The sequence below is a fragment of the Lepidothrix coronata genome, unplaced genomic scaffold (genome assembly GCF_001604755.1).
Source record: "Lepidothrix coronata isolate B3197 unplaced genomic scaffold, Lepidothrix_coronata-1.0 Scaffold117, whole genome shotgun sequence".
NCBI classification, from domain to species: Eukaryota; Metazoa; Chordata; class Aves; order Passeriformes; family Pipridae; genus Lepidothrix; species Lepidothrix coronata.
Genome location: NW_016690297.1, coordinates 1,526,242 through 1,546,007, shown reverse-complemented (window position 1 = coordinate 1,546,007; position 19,766 = coordinate 1,526,242). Strand labels below are relative to the sequence as shown.

The window sequence follows — 19,766 nt, the reverse complement described above, 5'->3', positions numbered from 1 at the left end:
ATGCCGGCTCTCAGCGTGTCAGTGACATATTGCAAATTTTAAAAATAATGAAGGTGATTTCAGTTCTGGTGGATGCCTGTCTAGCTGGAGCCTCTTACTGCCATGGTATGCTTTTGTTCACTCTGGTAATTTTAATGGCATGGATGCCACAAGTAAAGGATCACTCTCGTGAGGAAATTGTAGAGAAAAGGAAGAAGTATAAAGAATCCAGCTCTATTTCAGCTGGATCAACTAATATTTCAATATAAAATACTGCACACTACTGCTTTAAGGGTACCCCTTTAAACATCTCTGAATTTTCAGTAGAGATGTTACATTTTATTAAGCAGCTGAACTGCCTGATCCCCAGGAATTGCAGCATGATTAGATGATGCTATTCCCTGTCCCCCTACACCCAGAGGACAGAGTTAACCTTTTAGTTTGTCCATGCCTGATCTTTAATAAAAACATTTGTGAAGTTGATGCATTTGAATAGATTTTATCCAGTGACTACTAAGGAGCCTGTATTAGTGGTGCACGTGAAATGTCACACTGGACACAAGCCTCTCTTGAGCTCGGGGATCAACATAGACAGGAACTTCTCAGCTCAGCATTTTCTCAAGCTTAAAAATCCAAGTACCCTCCTATGCTTTCATTTCTGCAGTGCTGTTTGCAGTGACATATAAAATGATGCCCTGTTGGCCCAATTACATCTGGTATGAAATCAAATTACAATATCTTCATCATTCATGGCCAATTTAGCTCCAAAAAATGAATATAAACAAACACAATGAAATGAAAAATGTTACTAATTTAAGTGATTGCATTAGTGCAGATTACAGCCTTCAGGTGTTAACTGATTTGTTTTTAGAGTAGACTCCTGTTTTCAGTAGTTGCTGGAAGACCTACATCTAAGGATAGCTGACACGCAAACATTTAATTATGAATTAAATTATTTATAGTATATGTCTGAGCATATTATTTTTCTGTACCACTCATTGTCAAGTGGTATGATGACATGAAGAAATGAAGTATCTCCTGAATTTCAGTTTGGGTTCTCACTGCAGCTAGTACTTTCTGTTTAAAGTGTCAGCTCTTCAGGGACAGATTTTCTCACTCTACTACGCCAAACACAATGAGGTCCTTGACCTGGAAAGGCAGACCTTTGGGAACCTATCCCAATACAAATAAGTGTTATTACTAACATGATGACATTCCTGGGTGCAGAGTGTGCTGTGAGGTCCCAATTTACCAATAAGGACCCCTGTGAGAGGGCTCTGGGCAGACTTGTGCACTGAGGCGAGTGGCACCATGGCTCATCTCCTCACAGCCAGCCTGCTCTGAGAGTGAGGCTGTCTCCTGTGCGTGATAATTTTTTCTCACATGGTCAGTTTTCTGAAGAGGTAGGTATGGATGGGTCCCTTTCTATTTTTTTTTCCTGTATTCTCTTTTAATTCCAGTGCTTGTCAACTGAAAAGATGGACCTCGTTTGCAGATGTGTATATTTTTTCCTTTAAGTTCTTTTATCTTTCTGTCAGTTTTGATACCACTAAAAATTACATCCCAGAGAACTCATATACATGCCTCTTGCTGAAGATCCGTGATGAAATACACTGATCTTCATCCTGTTCTCCTTCTTCTGGAAATGAAAATAGTGATTTCAAAGGCTGAGGTCTTAACTGATATTGTTAAGCAAGCTCTTCAATGGCAGCAAGGAAATTTAATCTAACGGAGATACAAACAGTGCTCTCTGCTGTACACTGAAACATTATGCAATGACTATCACTTCTATATGTTTACATTTCCCATGATTTCCAGAGTTTTTTTCCCGTATAATGCTGCGTTATGCTATAAAATTAATTTTTTTTTTGAAGTCTATATAACATGTTCTTGAAAAGAAAAAGTGAGAGATGAAAAAAGCAGAAATTGTGCTGACCATTGTACTTCCAATCTGTCTAATCATAAAATATCTGGGAAAACTTCTTCAGGAGAAAGAACTGGAAAAAGGGTAGAGAAGGTATTTTCTGGTTTCCAGTTGTAATGTATAGCCTCCAAACTCTCAAAGTCTATATATCATTTGAAAGCCTAGCCACATTTGAAAATCAGAGTGCTGCTTGATCCGACCCACTAAGGAACATTAATTTCCAAGCCCATCCAAGAGGGAAAAGGGCTGGAAGAACGATGACTTGAATATCAAACTGTCATATGAGCAAAAATGCAACAGTTAATCTGTGGTCGCTGTTCAGAATTCAGACACACACATATACAGCCTTTCTGCAGGTGTATGCCATGGAATGAGGTACTTGGAGGGCTTCAGGCACTTGTATCACCTGCTGTCTGTCCCATTTTTCTGTGATGGAACTGGGAGCTCTGGTGTTCATACAGGAGTGCTGCAACTTATCTCTGTGTCTCTCCTTTCTTGTGACAGATGTGTTTTCCTCTTCTCTTTATATCCTCAGAAAGCAATGAGAGTTAGGTGTGGAGAAATCAACCTCTTGTAGCAAAGCTGGGCTCTGTCTGTTCCCTCACTCAGCAAGCAGAAAGGGAAATTCCATCAATGTTGGTAATGCTTTGCCTAGATTTCAGTGGAACTGTACAAAGAATAAGCACTGCTCACTGTATCTGTCAGTAGAGATTTATTGTGTTTGTCTTGAACGTGTCAAGTAGCAGAGAGGCTCAAAATGGGAAAATGAGCATGTGCCTTGGCTGACCAGCTTCTGCAAAAGCATGGAGGAGTCAGTGTGCTGGGAAGGACTGTGCTGTCATGGGGCTGGGAGTCAGGATATGAGGTTATCCTCCCAGGTCTCCAGGTGGTCCTGGTTACCTTCTCATCTCTAATCTCTCACTAGCTAAGTGCTCAGCTTTTGTCTTGTCATATGTGTCTACAGGACTGAGCAGAGATGGTCTGGAGCATGGCAGAGCAGTACCACCATAATGAAGATATGAAGACCAGAAGTTCTGGGGCAGGCCAGTTCTGAACAATCTGTGTTTATTTTCCACCTGGAAAATTTCCAGGCTGCAGGACTTCTCTGGGAAGGAATCCCTATATGTCCATCTTGTTATCTATTTTTTGTTCTACCTGTTCTTAGCCCCTGCCAGGAACAGGATCTAGCACTCCATGGACTTCTGGTCTGACCCAGTGTAGTTCTTGTGTTTAGTTATGTACATCCTCTATTTTCAAAATGTAGAGAGGAGGAGGTTCTTTAAAGTCCAGTCGTTCTTTGTAGGCTACAGAAGGAGACCTAGGGGAAGGTCAGAGTTTCAATGAGTAGAGATTGAGACTTAACACAGACAATGAAGTCTGCAACACTCTTTACAAGAGTTACTTATTAGTTGTATTAACTTTATTATCTTCCAACTAAATGGCTTTATATCTAATGTACTATCTGAAAACCAGTATTTACTAAGTTCGTTGCTTATGATTCCCTGCTTTTATTTATACTGTAGCTTATCACTCAAGTCTGTTGTATGTCATAGACATAGAAAAATCATGTTCTTGCTTCAGCTTTGCTGTATTTTAAAAAGAAAGCAGATGATGACAAATTCATCAGTACTGAGTTGATTGAGAAAAAGCGTAAGTAGGCAACACATGCACTGACACAAGGGAGCCTTACAGGCACAAGCCCTATCCTGAGTTTGTGTGGTGTCATCCTGATAATGTAATTGAGATTTTTGGGTGTAAAAGAGAAGAGCCTGTTCCACAGAAAGAGGCTGTGTTCTCTAACATTGCAGTCTTCTGGGGTCAGTGCAGGATCTATATGCTTCCTTTTGAGTATGGTCCAAATTCAACACTCAAGCCTGAAGCCCCTGCCCTCCTGCAGTGCAGACCCTGGAAGCCTTGCCTGGAGAGGGAATAGCTGAGGTGGTGCTGGCTCAGCTGAGCTACCACCATGCACTGTAGTGTGCCATCCTGTGATATCAGAGAACTGTGGGGAACTGGGATGAGCTTCTTTCTTCCACCGATGCATGCATGCAGCCAATCATTCTGGTTTTTTTTCAGGCAAAGAATTACTGGAGTTCTTTAGCTGGAAATTTTAATGCAGAGTTTAGACCAAGGGACACATTGTACATCAGTTTGGTCGCTAGTCCACCTTCCCCTCCCGGAGGCTCCTGTCTGAAAAGATCAGGTTTCCTCATGCCCAGAATCTTACTCACTTGGGGCACTCAAACAAGTGTGCATATGTCACTGTATATCCCAGAGTTACTTGTCCTGCTGCATGCCACCAGACATGTCTACGCCTTCCCACCTTAGTGAGAATTAGCAGGAATAAATGTGTTCTCATATCCTGTCATTTTTCTGCAAGGATTGGCATTTTGGTTTAGAACAGCTCCCACCAAAACTGCTATGTTTTGCATGAAAACAGGTGCATTTTCCAGTGGTTTTACTCTGGGAGGAACAAATTCCATCAGAAGGGAGGAGAAGACAGTAGGATGTTTGTTATTTCTCACATTGCCATGACAAGATTCCTCAGAACTAATTTTGGAGATTAAACTTCCTGGAAAATGAGTGTTCCTTAATGTATATGTGTGGATGGTATGAGGAGGCACCTACATGACTTCAGTTCTTCCATTATATGTGTTTCAAATTACTGGCTTTATAATCTTATTATCTGTGGGTCCTGTGTTATTTTATTTCCTTATGAAAAAGGAACACAAAGAGAAAGGTGCTAATATCTCATGACCTAATTTAGCTGGAGCCATGCTCTTTAGCATCACAGTGGCTACGTCAGTGGAGAATTCCCAGCCCTAGTGATTTGTCACTCCTATATTTAGATTCCAAATCATACCTATGTATATTGCACATAACCAGTCCCACATCAGCTTTCACAGCATTCTGTGTGCAATTACTTTCTATTCTGCTCAAGCCTTTTATCCTTGGAGCAAAGGAAAAGTAAGAAAAGTGAACTTCACATTATTTTTGGTTGTTGTTGATTCACCTTTCTAACACTGGTAGGTTGTACATACTATCACCTTCTCTCTTTTCCAAAATGAAGAACAGCTGGCTTTTGACATTCCTGATCAGGTTTAGGAATGAACTAGGTGCCAAGTTTCACTCTTCTTGGTATTGTGCAACACTCCTACAGAGCCCTCAAGCAGAACATTAGAAACCTACACAATTTTAAGCTGAAAACTAAGGGTGTTTGTACAATGAGACAGCAATTTTGAAGATTATGCCCTTGAATGTCAGTGTTTCTTTGTGGATGGGTCAGAAAGTTTTCATGTCCTTTTTCCTAGTGCTGCAAGCCAGCTGGGTGCAAGCCAGATCCTGCCTGGGAGCTGTGCATCGTAGTATTAGCCTGGGCCAATAATTCCTGTCTAGTGACAAGGCATCTAACTCGGGCTCAGTGCCACGTTAATGCAACTGGGCTTACACATGTCTGTTCTCATGGAACATGCATAGAGCAGAAGCAAGACAGTGGGCACCTGCCCCCATAGCCTGTGTCTTCTTCACATTCTTCTGAGGGTGCTTACCTGCATTGACTTGCTTGCACTTTCTGACTGGTACAGAGAACTGCACCCAAACAACATGTATTGAAGAGTTCTGGGAGCAGGACTACCCTCTCATAATTAGATAAACAGAACAGTCCCATCTTCTTAATTTCTGCTCTGTTGATAGCTCAGACTTCAGACTATCTAGAAATATAGGGGTTTTAGAGGATCTGAAGATACAGGTTACATCAATTTGTTGCCAAGCTCTCACAACTATGTCTTCCTCAAAATTCTATCAATACTCCATCCAAAGAAGAAATCAAAATTATTTCTTTTCCTCCTCCACAGCTGTGCTTTTGGTAAACTGATGGAAAATGTGTTGGATTTTTGACTTATAGTCTAGTTCAAAATAGATAAATCAGTATATACCAGGCAGTGATTCAACTGGAATACTCCTTACCACACCCAAAAGAAATGAAATGAGTAGTTACAAATATTCTCTTTAATCATGGAAAAGAGCCTTGTATCCAAATTTATGCAGACTCCCTTAAAGACGTGACCAAGTTCTCCTTTCATCATCATCAGATTTGCTTTGTGTCTCTCAGTCAGCTTCCTTCAAGTTGCACCACTGGTTTATGCTAGAGTTACGGAGAGATCTTGCTCCCAGGCATCTGAGGAAATGCCTCCCTCTTCCTCATTTTCTGTGTCTTTTGTTATTTCTCATATGAACTGCTTTCATAAATATTTAGATGGAAATGGCTAACAGGAAAATTGTATGGTTTCTAAGATCAATGAGCCATTAAATAGGTTCTAATAATCTCAATAAAAGTTTGGAATATTTAATAATGAGAAACAGACATATAGGTTGCTTGATTGCTACCAGACTCTCAGTAAATATTGTCAGTGGCTCTTACTCTGTGGGTTCCTCAAGCACCCTCAAAGAAGAGCCTCTGGGGATGGGAGAGGGAGTCAACCAAATCATGTACAAAAAAAGTGCTGTTCAAGAGAACATAGCTGTTTTTTTGGGAAACGCTGTTCACTATATGCTTTTTATCATCACTGTGGAAGGTTTAGAGGTTTTTCAATAAGCAATTAGAGAACTAATCACACTTTGTATTTATAATAATTTGCACTTGTATCACATGTAACATCATGGGTTTCAGTGCCCTTTTCTTGAATTGACACTGTCACAAATTGGAAATTTGAGATGTACAGAGTCATCTTCTCTGAAGCAAAGCCCCCTCACCTCTCAGAGACTGGGGAAGATGTTAGTTTGATCAAATTACATCTGGGCACAAAGCCAAGTGGGAAACTTTGATTAGCAGCATCTCCCTCTAGAGCCCTTCTCTTCTTTGACCACATAGTGAATTTAGGAATTGCTTGATTAGATTTTTGAAAATTAGGTAAACTTAGGGTCCTAATGCACATTGTAGGTCTCCTCTTTGCTCTATGAAACTAAAGAGAATGAAATATTTATCAGGCCAGGTGAAGACACTCAAAGGCCTGATATGTGTTTCTGCACAAAGTTCGTTGAATAAATGTGAACATGTTCCATACCTTGGTCACTGAGATATGGGCTAAACTCACCAAAATATTTTTGTAATAAGCAGTCTGCTTATGTCGTAGAATCAGAGAATGATTTGGGTTGGAAGGGACCAAAGATCATCCAGCTCCAACCCTCCTAGGGCAGGGACACCTTTCGCTAGACCAGGTTGCTCAAAGCTCCGTCCATCTTGACCTTGAACCCTTCCAGGGACAGGGCATCCACAACTTCTCTGGGCAGCCTGTTCCAGTGCCTCATCACTCTCACAGGAAACAATTTCTTCCTTATATCTAATCTAAATCTTCCCTCTTTCAGTTTGAAGCCATCCCCCCTTGTCCTATCACTACGTGCCCTCTCCAGTTCTCTTGTAGGCCTCTTCAGGTACTGGAAGGTCACAGTGAGGTCTCCCTGGAGTCTTCACTTCTCCAGGCTGAACAAACCCAACTCTCTCAGACTGTCTTTGTAGGAGAGGCATTCCAGCCCTCTGATCATCTGACTGGCGTCCTCTGGACTCGATCCAACAGTTCCATATCCTTCTTATGTTGGAGGCCCCAGAGCAGACCACAGTACTCCAGACAAGGTCTCACAAGGGCAGTGTAGAGGGGGAGAAACACCTCCCTCAACTTGCCTGCCACACTTCTTTTGATGCAGCCCAGGATATGGGCCCAGTGTCCTTGCTGGATGTTGGATCCTGTGGCCTCTGAAAGCTGGCAGCAAAATGCTTCCAACTACAGAGACCCCCATGCTGTTTGTAGGTTCTCTAGAGGTCCCTTTCTGGTAGGCAGGTCCACGTCTGTCCATCGTTACAGCCATTTATGATATTTGATGAGATAGATCAGAGCTTCAGGTGGTACAGCTGCAGGAAGTAATAAACCAATTCAACATTCTCCTGCCCTGTATTAACTAGATAAGAGGTGCTCACATGAGCTGTACTGTGCGTCTTTTAAATTTGCAGTGGAGGAAGTGTGAGAGCAGGGAAAGGAGAGATACTTGATCTGTTCTACACCTTCCTTGCCCTTATCTCCTTGTGTAAATGATAGATGAAGTTACTGTGCCAGTAATCCCTGCTGAGTGAACAGAAAAAAGAATGAACACTGTTTCCAAAACATTTGCAGTAGGATTGCATAATCCTCCTGATATTTCCAGAGAACTCGCAGGCTTCACCTGCCCAACTGTTTGTACAGCTGTAGCTCTTCTTGGAGATGTGGCCATGACCACCTAGATTTTCTCTGACTTAACAGGTGACACCTGCCATTAAGCAACATTGCTCCTATGTTTGGCTTACTTATGTATGACTTTACTTACTTATTAATATACACACCATGTGTAGAGTGGGACAGTTATCCCTGCGAAGACATAAATTTTCTGGGTCAGTGCATCATGTGAGCATTAAGCAGCTGGTGAGCTAAGTCTCCCATCCCTCAGACCACTATTTGTCTAATCATCTCTTGGTATTTGCTATATCTCATGAATCTGCCCTCTCTCCATTTTAAATTTATATTACATTAGCTGTTCAGTGTGGGAACTGATTCCTGGTTGCACCTTACATAACTTAGAAGGACTCTGGTGCACAAAACCTTCATAACAACTAAGCTTGCTTTTCATGGCATGTTTCTTGGTTTCAGCTGGGATAGAGATAATTTTCTTCCTAGTAGCTGGTGTGTTTTTGATTTCATATGAGAATAAAGTTGATAATGCACTGGTGTTTCAGTTGTTGCTAAGCAGTGCTTACTCTGAGTCAAGGCCTTCTCAGTGTCCCGTGCTCTGCCAGTGAGGAGGTGCACCAAAAGCTGGGAGGGAGTATGGCCAGGAGAGCTGACCTGAACTGGCCAAAGGGATATTCCATACCATATTCCTGCTCAGTGTATAAAATGGGAGGAGTTGGTTAGGAGGGGCTGATCACTGCTTGGGGATGGGCTGGACATCTATCAGTGAGTGGTCAGCTATTGTATTGTGCATCACTTGTCTTTCTTGTGTTTTATTCCTCTCTCTCTTTTATCTACAATTACTATTCTTATTATTATTATCATCATCATTATTATTAAAAACTTTATTTGTCTTTTTAAACTGTTCTTATCTTAACCCACAGATTTTACCTTTTTCTGATTCTCCTCCCCATCCCACTGGAGGCAGGAGGAGCAGGTAGCAGTGAGTGGCTGTGTGGTACTTAGTTGCTGGCTGAGGTTGTATACATACACCTGTATAACTGGGTGCCTCTTGCATATTTTGCAAAAACACTGTCATTAAGGTCAGTGATGTACACCCAAGTCTGTTGATCAGTTTCAACTAAGTAAAAAAAAATTCTTTTCCTTATTTTACAGTGATTTAACTCCAGTGACATTAATGGAAGTGCACTGCTGCAGAGAACAACCAGAATTAGGCTGAGGAAGTAGTATGATGCATTGCCCTTCCAGACAACTTGGGGTTCTTTATGAACAATGAGTCCTGTATCTGCACAGAGTTTATGTTACATTTAGGCTCTTGTCAAGGAATCCAATCTGTGCAGGAAGTCTTTCATGGGTGCACAGAATTCCATTAACAACAGCAGGGGCCCATCCAGGCAGCAGGACTCATATGTGTCTAGCTAAAGGCTGATGGCATATATATGTGCGTGTGTGTATATATATTTATAAATAAAACCCAGGCATTGGTCACAAAATGTTTTGTTTCCAGATTGAAAGGAGGTGCCTTTCACACATTGTGCTGTGGCACTTCAAAATAACTCTGAGTATCTTATCAAGCAGATGACACTAAGATAGTGGAGGATCAGATGGAAATCAAATGTCTGGAGTTTTGTTATAGCTACTGAATCACGTGCTTGGTTCTTTCTAAAAGCACTCGGGATCTTTTTGGTACCTTGTACCATTAAAGCTGTACTGGCCATTAGCATGGTGCTCACTTTTCACACCCAACTATGAAATAGGTGGAAGGTTCCTTTTTTTGGCCTTCTTAAGTATCCATGTGGCTGGAAATTCAAGTGAGGCAGAGGTTGCCCTTCTATTCCCCACTCCCATGCAAAGAGCTGCTCTGTGACGGAGGGCATCAGTGGCTGTACTTCTTCATTTCTTTCAGGTAAGAAATCTGTTTTCAGAACCTGCTTTTGAGAGACCAATCAAATGGAAAAAAAGCCTTTATCCACATCATATTCCTGTGTGCTAATCAACTGATAGGCAAATGAGGTGGAGACTGTCCTCTATACCCTCCTTTAATCAATTGGTGGTGGAGATCTGAGATTCATCCTCATCATGGTAACAACTGAAAAAATGCAGTGGAAACAGGAGCATATTTTCTGTGCTAACTTGCAGATGTGGTGAAGATCCGATTCACTTGCAAAGCCTCTGCCACTCCATTGGCACTTCAGTGAAGCTGGGCTATCATAGTAAGTGTGATTATTTGCAGCCTGCATGTACCTCTGTAGTCCTCCAGCAGGGCTGCCAAGGTCTTTTCCTTGCGACACCTCTTATTCTCCAGCTCTAACGATAGCCTTCTTGCATAGCTTTAGCTGGCACCTTGCTTGTGACTGTTAGGCAGGGCACTGCCTGAAATTAGATACAACAGGCTGCTTCCAGAGTGAATGCTGAACCTGTGATTACAAATCCAAGCCTAACAAAACCACAGCTGCGGCATGGTTAGAATGGTTTCTCAGAGGTGTGCTGCAGCAGAATGTGGCCGGGCTTGATGACTGGTGTGTGGGATAGGTAAACTCATACCTCTAGCTTTTCATCTGTGGTCTTAGGCTGTGATCAGACATGTTATTCCAGATAGAATTGAGCCAGGGTGGGAGGTTATTGTCTCTGTCTGCTTGTCATGATTATCTTCACTGCTCTGAGTACTCCCATCCCAATTCCTCCTGAAATAACTCGCTTCCTAACCTGAACTTTCCTCTCCACCAAATGACGGGGTTTAAACTTAATAATGTAAGCAACATTTATTTATTTATCTATTGATTGAATGACTGATTTTCTGAACTGTGTGTTTTTGGAAGAGGAAGGTTAATATATCAGTGGGTTGGTGGTATGGATTACACCAATTTACTGTCACTAAGTGAAGTCACCCACTTTTACCACTAACATGAGCAGACACTCCTGTTGTTTCTCTTGTACTAGGCTCAGGTGCTGGTCACATCCATGCATGAACTTTTTGCTAAGTGAATGAGTCAAATCAGCTCTTCAAAAGGGTTAGGTGAGCACCAGAACTGGTAGAGGAAAGGACTGGACTGTGCAGTTGGGGCAGAGAGAAAGAGAAAGGAACACAACCGTTTGCTGAGAGCACATGCCTGCAGATGTGAGCAGATGAGACAGCTGTAGGGAGCAACTCTTGTACATTTGCACTGCTAGATCTGGAGGGTTGGCAACTTCAGGGCATGGGAAGAGACTGGTGATTAGTTGATGACCCCCCCTACTATTGCTGGTGGATGCCCAGCACCTTACTGAAGTGTTCAGTGAGATAGAGATCACTAAACGCAGCCTTTTGAGAAACTAGTCAGGAGTTTGTGACTTCTCCAGGCTGCAGCTAGAAACACCATCTCCATTTAGAAGTGTGTGAAGGACATGTTTGATAGAAGCTCTTGAGCATGTTTCTTGGGAGGGATGCTTCAACAGCACCTGTTTCTTTGAGGTCTGATGGGATCCTGGTGGGATAAGGAAATACAGTTACTGCTGAGTCATCTCCCTAAGCCCGGTCAGAGTGGCTTGGTGGGCAGCTGATCCACTGAATTGCAGATATGAACTGCCCTGCAAAAGGTAATGAGCACGAAAAGGAGGAATAGCAACCATGGGATTTAACTGCAATATTTGGGTTGGTTTGCTTGCCTATGCCCTGCATCTTCAAACTCCCCACACTCCTGTAGGAGAATGGAAAGCTTATCTGTGGTGCAACACACCTCTTAAGGCAGATGTGCATCTATGTGCTATTGAGTTCTATCTCAAAAGTGTGGGTAAATGAGAGGACTAAGATCTCATTTTCCTCAATTTTCAACTCAGGCATGTCTTCGTAACCCAGTGTGCTCCTGTTTATACAGATAAATGACAGCTCAGCAGTGATGAACAGTACTGTTTCCCACTCTCCCTGGTGCTTATGCTGGGACATTGTGTTACAAGTGATAAGGCCATTAACTCACCAACTCCAAACAGGACTAAGAAGGAATTAAATGCTGTGGGAAAAATGTGTTCAGTGGCATTTTGAATTGCTCTGTTCCTCAAGGCAAGATCCATAAGCCTCTTGGTTGTAGCCAGAGACCTGTTCAAACAAACTCTGACCCTAGGCACTTCATTGATGAATGTGTTGTGCAATTTCACCCACTCTTTCCACCAGACTTTTCAGGCATCTCCTGTTGTGCAGTCTAACACTTCATAGGAGCTGAGACCTACAGTTGCTATAAAATTTAAGGAGTAATGGAGCTCATCCCTAGTTGAAATGAACACCTCAGATTATATGCTGGAGCGTTCTGTTTTATTAGAGGCTGTTCCCTCCTCCCGTGTTGTCACTGAAGAGGTTACACCATGGATTTGCAATTTCCCCAAATAATGAGGACTTTCTGGTGGAGAGACCTGGGCTGGAGGAGTGAGAAGCCTGAGAAACTCAACATCCCTTATACCCCATCTCCCACACATCCAGGGTGTGTGTAAGCCTGGAGGATCTCTGCAGAGGGAGGTGATGATAAGGCAGCCCAGCTGGCGTGGAGCTGTGTGTCTCTGCAAGATTCCTTCAGCACAGGGTTCCACTGATCCTGCCTGAGATCATTGCCTATGAGCCATCCCAGTGGGAAACACTCTTATCCCTTCCAAAACCATTGCAGGACAGGCTGCCAGCACAGCTGTAACCCCAGACCCAACAGTCCAGAGAGGGATGTGGCCCAGGCTCATGGCTTGGTTCTGTACCTATTGTGCTCTTTGGGAAGAAAAGGGCAGCAAGAGTCCAGCAGCAGAGCAATCACCATCCAAGATTTTCTGCTTCTTCCATTTTCCAGCTTTTCTCTCCCTCGAAGACCACTGATGAGCCAGATTTCCTAAAAGGGTCCTGACACCCTTCTTCCAGCTGCTCTAGCCTCCCCTCAAGCTCTGCTCTTGCATGGAGGCTCATGGTTCTGTGAGGAACCTGTGCATGTAACCTGTGGTAGACACCCCTGAGCATGCCAGGGCAGGATCACAGAATCATCAGTGTTGGAAAAGACCTCCAAGACCATTGAGTCCAACTGCTAAGGAGAGCCCGCTCCCCACCTCTGCTGGCTGCATGTAGCCCTGTCAGTATTTATTTTGCACCTCTCTTGTAATTAAAATGTGTTAAAAAGGATGTGCAAACTTCTTGCTTTTTGCAGAAGGACTTGTCTTTTTTTCATAGGTTCATGCTGTGGGCCGTGTGTAGGAAAGCAGAGGAGAGTCTGCTGTTATCTCATGCTTGGCCTTCACCAGCTTCTCTCAAGAGACACTCAAAATCTTGGCTAACTGGTGGTTTACAAAGACTTGAAGATCTGTGAAGTGTTCTACAGAACAGGGAGTGTGGATAGGTGATGCAGCAGCTCTCAGCTTCTCATCTGAATTTTGTAGCTGAACCTAGATTTGGCCTCAGGCTCAGTGTGCCCATCTGGGAATTGGGTCTAGGGATGCTACAGGTGGGTTCCACCGCTCAGCTTGTTCCCACTTCCACAGCTTAGCTTGTAGGAGATACAAGGAGAGACCTTCATCAAGTGAAAGGGCGGACTGTCCCCGTCCCTGTAGGTTCAGATGCTCAGTGACTCACTGACAGCAGAGATAGGAAGATGACCTCCAACAGGGTCAGTCTTCAGCTGGCAACAGGCCTCTGCAAAACCAGTGTGTCTCCACAGCATATCACTTTGCTGTTTCTTCACAGTGACATGGGCATGGCTTGGTGTGATGCTTGCAAATTAATTTCAGTCCCCAACTTAACAACACCAGGGAAGCATTAGATAATGAAGGCCTCATAGCTTCCATGCCTCCTCTGAGTGGGTGAAAAAGAGATTCTTGTGTTTCCTCACACTGTGATCAGTGCCATTTAGAGGGTTTTAATTAGTTACACAGAAAGAAACAGGAGTGATACAAGGAAGAAACCCAAACTCCACCCTCCTGTGAAAGCAGAGCCATAACAACCCCCTGTATCTAGACAGTCAGGACTGGAAAAGAAAATGGCCTCACCCATAATTTATGGCTCACTGTATAGCCACAGAAGCTTTGCCACTTGCAAATACGACCCTTAGTGGGTTATTAACCTGAGTCTCAAGAGGCTCACGTTAGCACATCCATCCTGTTAATTAATTAGCTGAAATATGCATGCTTTCCTCTGATGCTAGCTTGCAAAGGGTAACATGAATTTTGATTATACTTAATCCCATATGAAACACAACAGACGCTCACACTATGTAAATACTGACAGGCAGCTTAGAAACCTCTGTGATCCAACAGGATCTGATCACAAGCACAGTGTCTGGCAATCTGAAAAAATATTTCAACACAGAACTGCCGTAGTATTAAAAATAAAGTGGCGTTTGTTTCATCATAGGCTTGTTTTTGGCAGGGATGGAAGCAGTTTTAATACTAATGCAGTCAGGCAGTCTTTTTACCAAGGCATTATCAATACACTTTTCAAACTTTCTTTGTGGGAGAGATATAAGTTTATTTGCACCCAGAAGCCTGCCATCTACAAAGCTGCTATAAAGATTTGGTGTTGAATAGCTGACTTCGAATGTCCTGCTACACACCTTTCCCAAACATTTGATATGCAGCAGGTGAATGCTGAAGGCTTATCAGTCCAACGCAGTGTTATTTCCTGTCATAACTTTGCACAACAAAGGATGTTTCTGTCCTCGCTGAGCTTTGGTGTTGCGCTATATACTGAGGTTCCTTCCGAGAAACCACTTTAATCCTTGGGAAGCTGAAATCACTGAGAAGAGGACAGGGATATTGCTCCTGCTAACTGCAATTTTATCAGCACCCAGCCGTATCAAAGCACGCGGCACGGGAGCAGCACAGGCGATGGAGGGATGCTCACCCAGGGTTCTGCTTCAGCAGAATAAGAAGAGAGCCAGGACCATGTTTCCAGTGTTACATTTCAGTATTGTAGTGCTATAAAGTAGGAAACAAAAATAAAGGCTGGGATTTATATTTAAACTTATTTGGTTAGAACTTCTTTTATGATATTTTAGGGAGAGATCTTTTGAGGAGAATGAAGGGACAATACATTGACCACTATGCCAGCAGAAAAATTTTCTGCCTTAGAAAGCTGGTGGGGGTTCATAGCCCAGGTAGCTGGGCTCTGCAATTCCCTGTGTGTTTGGTATAGGCATGGTAGGAAGGAACTAATTCATCCCTGTGAAGGGGACTTGAGATGTGCTGCTTTTGCATGAATGGCCAATGCAGAAAGAGATTTGGGCTTCGTGTGATTTCGTGACAATGGAAATTGTCTTACTTGTTCACCCTCAGATCTGCCCTGGAAATGCCACTAGGGCTGACAGAGGGACATCTGCTCCTCTTTCCCACCAATGCCATCTGATGGGGGGTAGCATTCTGTTGTTCCTTGTCTCACCTGTGACCAGAAGCTGGGAGGAGATGATGAGTAGATCCTGACCCCACCTCAAATAGAGAAGAAGCACAAAGTGGCAGCACCAGCCAGCACAACAAGGACTAATATAAGCATGTTTGCCCTTGCCTGTTCCTTGTCCTGTCCTGAGGAGTTGAGAGTGCTGAGGTCCCTATCCTGCCCTGTGCTTGCTGGGACATCATCATTGAGCAGAGCAGCTGAGGGATCACAGCTTCCAAGGGCCTATTACAGTGTGCATATCCCTTCAGCTGTGCTGGAGGAAAAGAGATGTAAAAAGAAAGGAAAATAGGTCTTCTGCAGATCATAGAAGCATAGAATCATAGAATAACCTGAGTCAGAAGGGACCCACAAGGGTCATCGAGTCCAACACCTGGTCCTGCACAGGAGAGCCCCAGGAATCACACCATGTGACTGGGAGTGTTGTCCAAACATTTTTACTAATATCCAGCCTAAACTCTCCTGATGCAGGTTCACGCTATTCCCTCGGGTCCTATCAGCAGAGAGAAGAGGTTGGTGCCTGCTCCTCCGCTTCCCCTCATGAGGAAGCTGTGGACTTCTCTGAGGTCATCCCTCAGTCTCCCCTTCTTGAGGCTGTTGCTGATTTACTTGTGAAGTGTGAACCAAAATAAAACTACTCAGTGTTCATGAGCACAAACATAAATTTAACCACCTACATTTCTTTAAAATATTAAGGACTTGGGCTGAGTCACCTTTGCCGGATATTAGGCAAAATGGGAAAATTTGACTGAAGGAGGGGTCTGTAAGAAATGATGGGTGTACGTGTGCACCTATGTGCCCATACATGCACATACATCTGCCTTTGTGACGCAGTGCCTTAGGCAAGGGTACAAGGAGGCGTAATCTGCAAGGGGTTTTATTCTTTCAAACGAACTCAGTGAAGGAGTGTGTGCTAAATGGAGGTTTGTCTACTACACAAATTGTTACAATTTAACTAAATAGGTTTCTAAATTAATTTGGTTAAATCGGTGCAACCCCTTTAGTATATAACATTGATTCAGCTTAATTGAGTTTGTTCCCAAATTAAGCTAAATCAGCATAAAGTGCTCATCAACCAATTTGAGCATTAAGGGCTGACAATTTCTGTGTGTAGCCAGGCCTATGTGAGTTGGGGAAGTATCCTGATACTCCAAGTGTCCCCCTATGCTTTGAGGGCGAAGTGACCAGAGAGTGCTGCTCCACCTACTTGTGGTGCCTTGGGGATGGCTACCTTGAGGAAGATGACATCAGGAGCTTGACTTGCTCTTAGTCCTAAACAGGGCTCTTGATTGGTGGCTTTACAATTTTGTTAGAGATCACTTGGGAGTTTCTCCCATGACATTTATGTGTCAAGCGAATGAAAAAGGTTTTTATTGTAAACCATTGGTAGTGGATTTCAACCAGAGAAACATGGTCACAGATTAAAATACTCCAAACCCATTTTCAAGGAGAAACTAGCACGAATTCCCTTATTTTTCTTTTGATCTGGAAAATAAAACTCTTAAAATTTTGGGCTGACAGTATCTCCTTTATGTTCAAGGAAACATAAAGCACTACTCAAAAAAAAAAAAAAGATGCAAAGTGCAGACAGAGCCGGCTTTTCACTGTGTTATTTCCTCCAGAAGTTTTTCTTGGATTTTACTTTAGTATATGTTAACAATGGGACAATATTTCTTTATAGGGTGTATAATTCAATTAAATATATTAATGAGACAGTCACTTTAAAACAAACATATTCTTCACTTCCAGTGTCAGAGAAGAAAATGTTTTGCTTTGAGGATGAACCTAATATGTGTTAGCTAGAAGTTAACTCTTAACCAGTGTAACATAAAAGCTACTGTAAATAGTGCTGGAAAACCAAGGGGAAAAAAAATCCTTTTGTATTCTCTGAGAAATGTTGTTTCATTGTGTTGGCTCTAAGGCAGAGTACTACAATTCAGCCCATAGGGTAAGTGGATGAATCTGTAACAGGTTATTTGGCTTCAAATGAGTGCTCCCACTTCCATCCCCCCCCCTTTTTTTTTTTTTTTTTTTTTTGTAAAGTAGGATTTCTGTCTGACAGGTCAGACTGGAAGTGAAAGAAGAGATGAGCAAACGGGAACTCAGTTCTGTTTTTACACCAAAGGCTTCATGGGCTTTTATAGCAGGAAAATCTTTAAGATTTTGAGGACTTCAAGAGATCATGAAGGCAGGACAGCAGCAGAACTGCCTCTTCAAGGGCCCCCTAAATGGTTTCACGTCAGACACGTGTTGTGGACAACAGAAGGTCCTTGTTTAGTAATGAAGAAAAAGCCAGCAGTTTTGCTTCTCCACAGCCAGATTTTTAAGCCATAATTGGATCTTGTAACACTGCCAAGGTAAAGGCAGAGGGCCACGACAGGGAAGCCTGACACTGCAAGTGAACTGAAACTAAATATAGTTCTCATGCACTTTAAAAAACCGCACATCAAAGCCCAGAACACCCGGCCCCATCTGAGACTCTTGCAACGGAACAAAATGAGAAAACGACGATGATAACATATGTATTTTACTGTGGAGCTACAGGCAGGCAAATGAAATAATCTGAGAGAGACTTTGACTGGTTGTGATTAAAGATCACTACGTGCCAAGCAACCCGAGACAGAATCCAAAGTCCAGCTGCGAATGCTGCTGGGTGAGGGAGCCAGGCAAGCCTCCCCTGGGTACTGGGGCAGTGGGTGCTGGGCACAGCAGTTCTTGGTGAGAAGATTGTGTGTGTGCCTCTGCTGGCAGAACAATAGGATTTGGGGCTGCACAGTGAGATCATATCAGTCCCCCATGGTGGCAGACCTGTTTCATGCAGGTTGTTTCAATTGCTGGGCATCTGCAAAGCAGTCACTCCTTCCCAAATGACAGTGGTGTCTGCTGCCATGTGTGTCTCCTTGAGGGCTGCAGTGCCAACCTGTCCTGGCTCCAACCAGGACAGGGTTAATTTTTGCAGTAGCCAGGAGGGCAGGAGGGGGCAAGTCTGGGACCTGGAGGTTGTTCTATATTACATCACTTTATTTTCTGGGTACAGGGGAAGGGCTCCCTTCCCCATGGGTAGTGTGGCAGCGGTTGGGTATTGTTGGGGGTGAGAACTCACTTGTGAATCCTTCATTTCTTGTATGCTCTTTTATTAGTATTGTTGCTGTTACAGTTTGTTTTCTTATCTCTGCTGTTTCTAGTAAATCATTCTTATTGCAACTCCTGATCTTTACCTTTTGGGCCTCCAATTCTCCCCTCCAGCTCCCACAGGGGAGGGAGAGGGGAGAGGGAGTGAGCAGGGCGTGTTTTGGAGTGGTTTAAGTGGGAACACTAAATTGGAGAATACCATTCCTAAACCATGACACAGTCCCAAGATGGTGTGGTTCTTGCTGCACTCTGAGTGGTTTGTCTGACTATTTGTTATGTCATCCCAGGGCATAAAATGTCTGTAGCAAACTCATGTGGTGTTTGGAAAGGGCAGAGTGCTGTGAATATGGACTTGGCTATCTTGGTTATCGCCTGTTAGTGATCTAAGAGCCCAGTGAAAGACTACTGGTGGGTAAGAACAGATGGAACAGTCAGAGAGAGGGTTAAATTTTTCCTGAGGGTAAGGGATTGGATTAGTTAACTTGCAGATATTCCTTCTAACCCTACACACTACAAAGTTTGAATGGTAATTGTGATGCCCTCTAAGGTCAGATTTATTCAGAATTTGGAAGCTGGTTGCCACCATTACTCAGACCAGGAGTTATCTGGCACGTTGGAGTCTGAGTTGAGGCTCACATAGCTCTTCCCCTCACTCAGATGACATGCATTCCTCAGTTTGGTAAGAACCACAAAAGCGGAAACAAAATAAAAATGGAAATAAACATTCTAGATATTTTCCAGCGTGGGAAAGCAAAACCATTAGAAGTGGGAAGCTTTCAGTGTTTTGCATTCAAATTGCACCTTTTATCCTAAGAGATCAAGTACTTCACACGTAACTTCAGTCAGCAACTTGCTCAATGCAGCCATTTCTGGGGTGGAGCAGAGGAGAGGAAGATTAAATATGTCTAAAGACACAGGGGCAAAAATGCTCACAGGAAAAGTGAACATCTATAAAAGTCCATGAAAGCAATGACATCTAGAAAACCTATAGAAGGTACAGATTGTGCAGATCACCCACCTTAATCTACTGAAATGGAGAACAGAAGTGGGTTTAATCCAGTGGGAACTGCTGTAGATATTTTCCCTGCTAGGAAGGCTTCCAAACCCTCTTCCAAGAGATGCAGTAGATTTA

General features: G+C 43.1%; 1 long non-coding RNA gene across 1 annotated transcript in view; it reads left to right on the top strand.

The window, feature by feature from the left end:
- LOC108502367 overlaps nucleotides 1–19,766 on the top strand; it is a 99,263-nt gene that overhangs the window by 23,645 nt on the left and 55,852 nt on the right. The gene's annotated exons all lie outside the window — the stretch shown is intronic.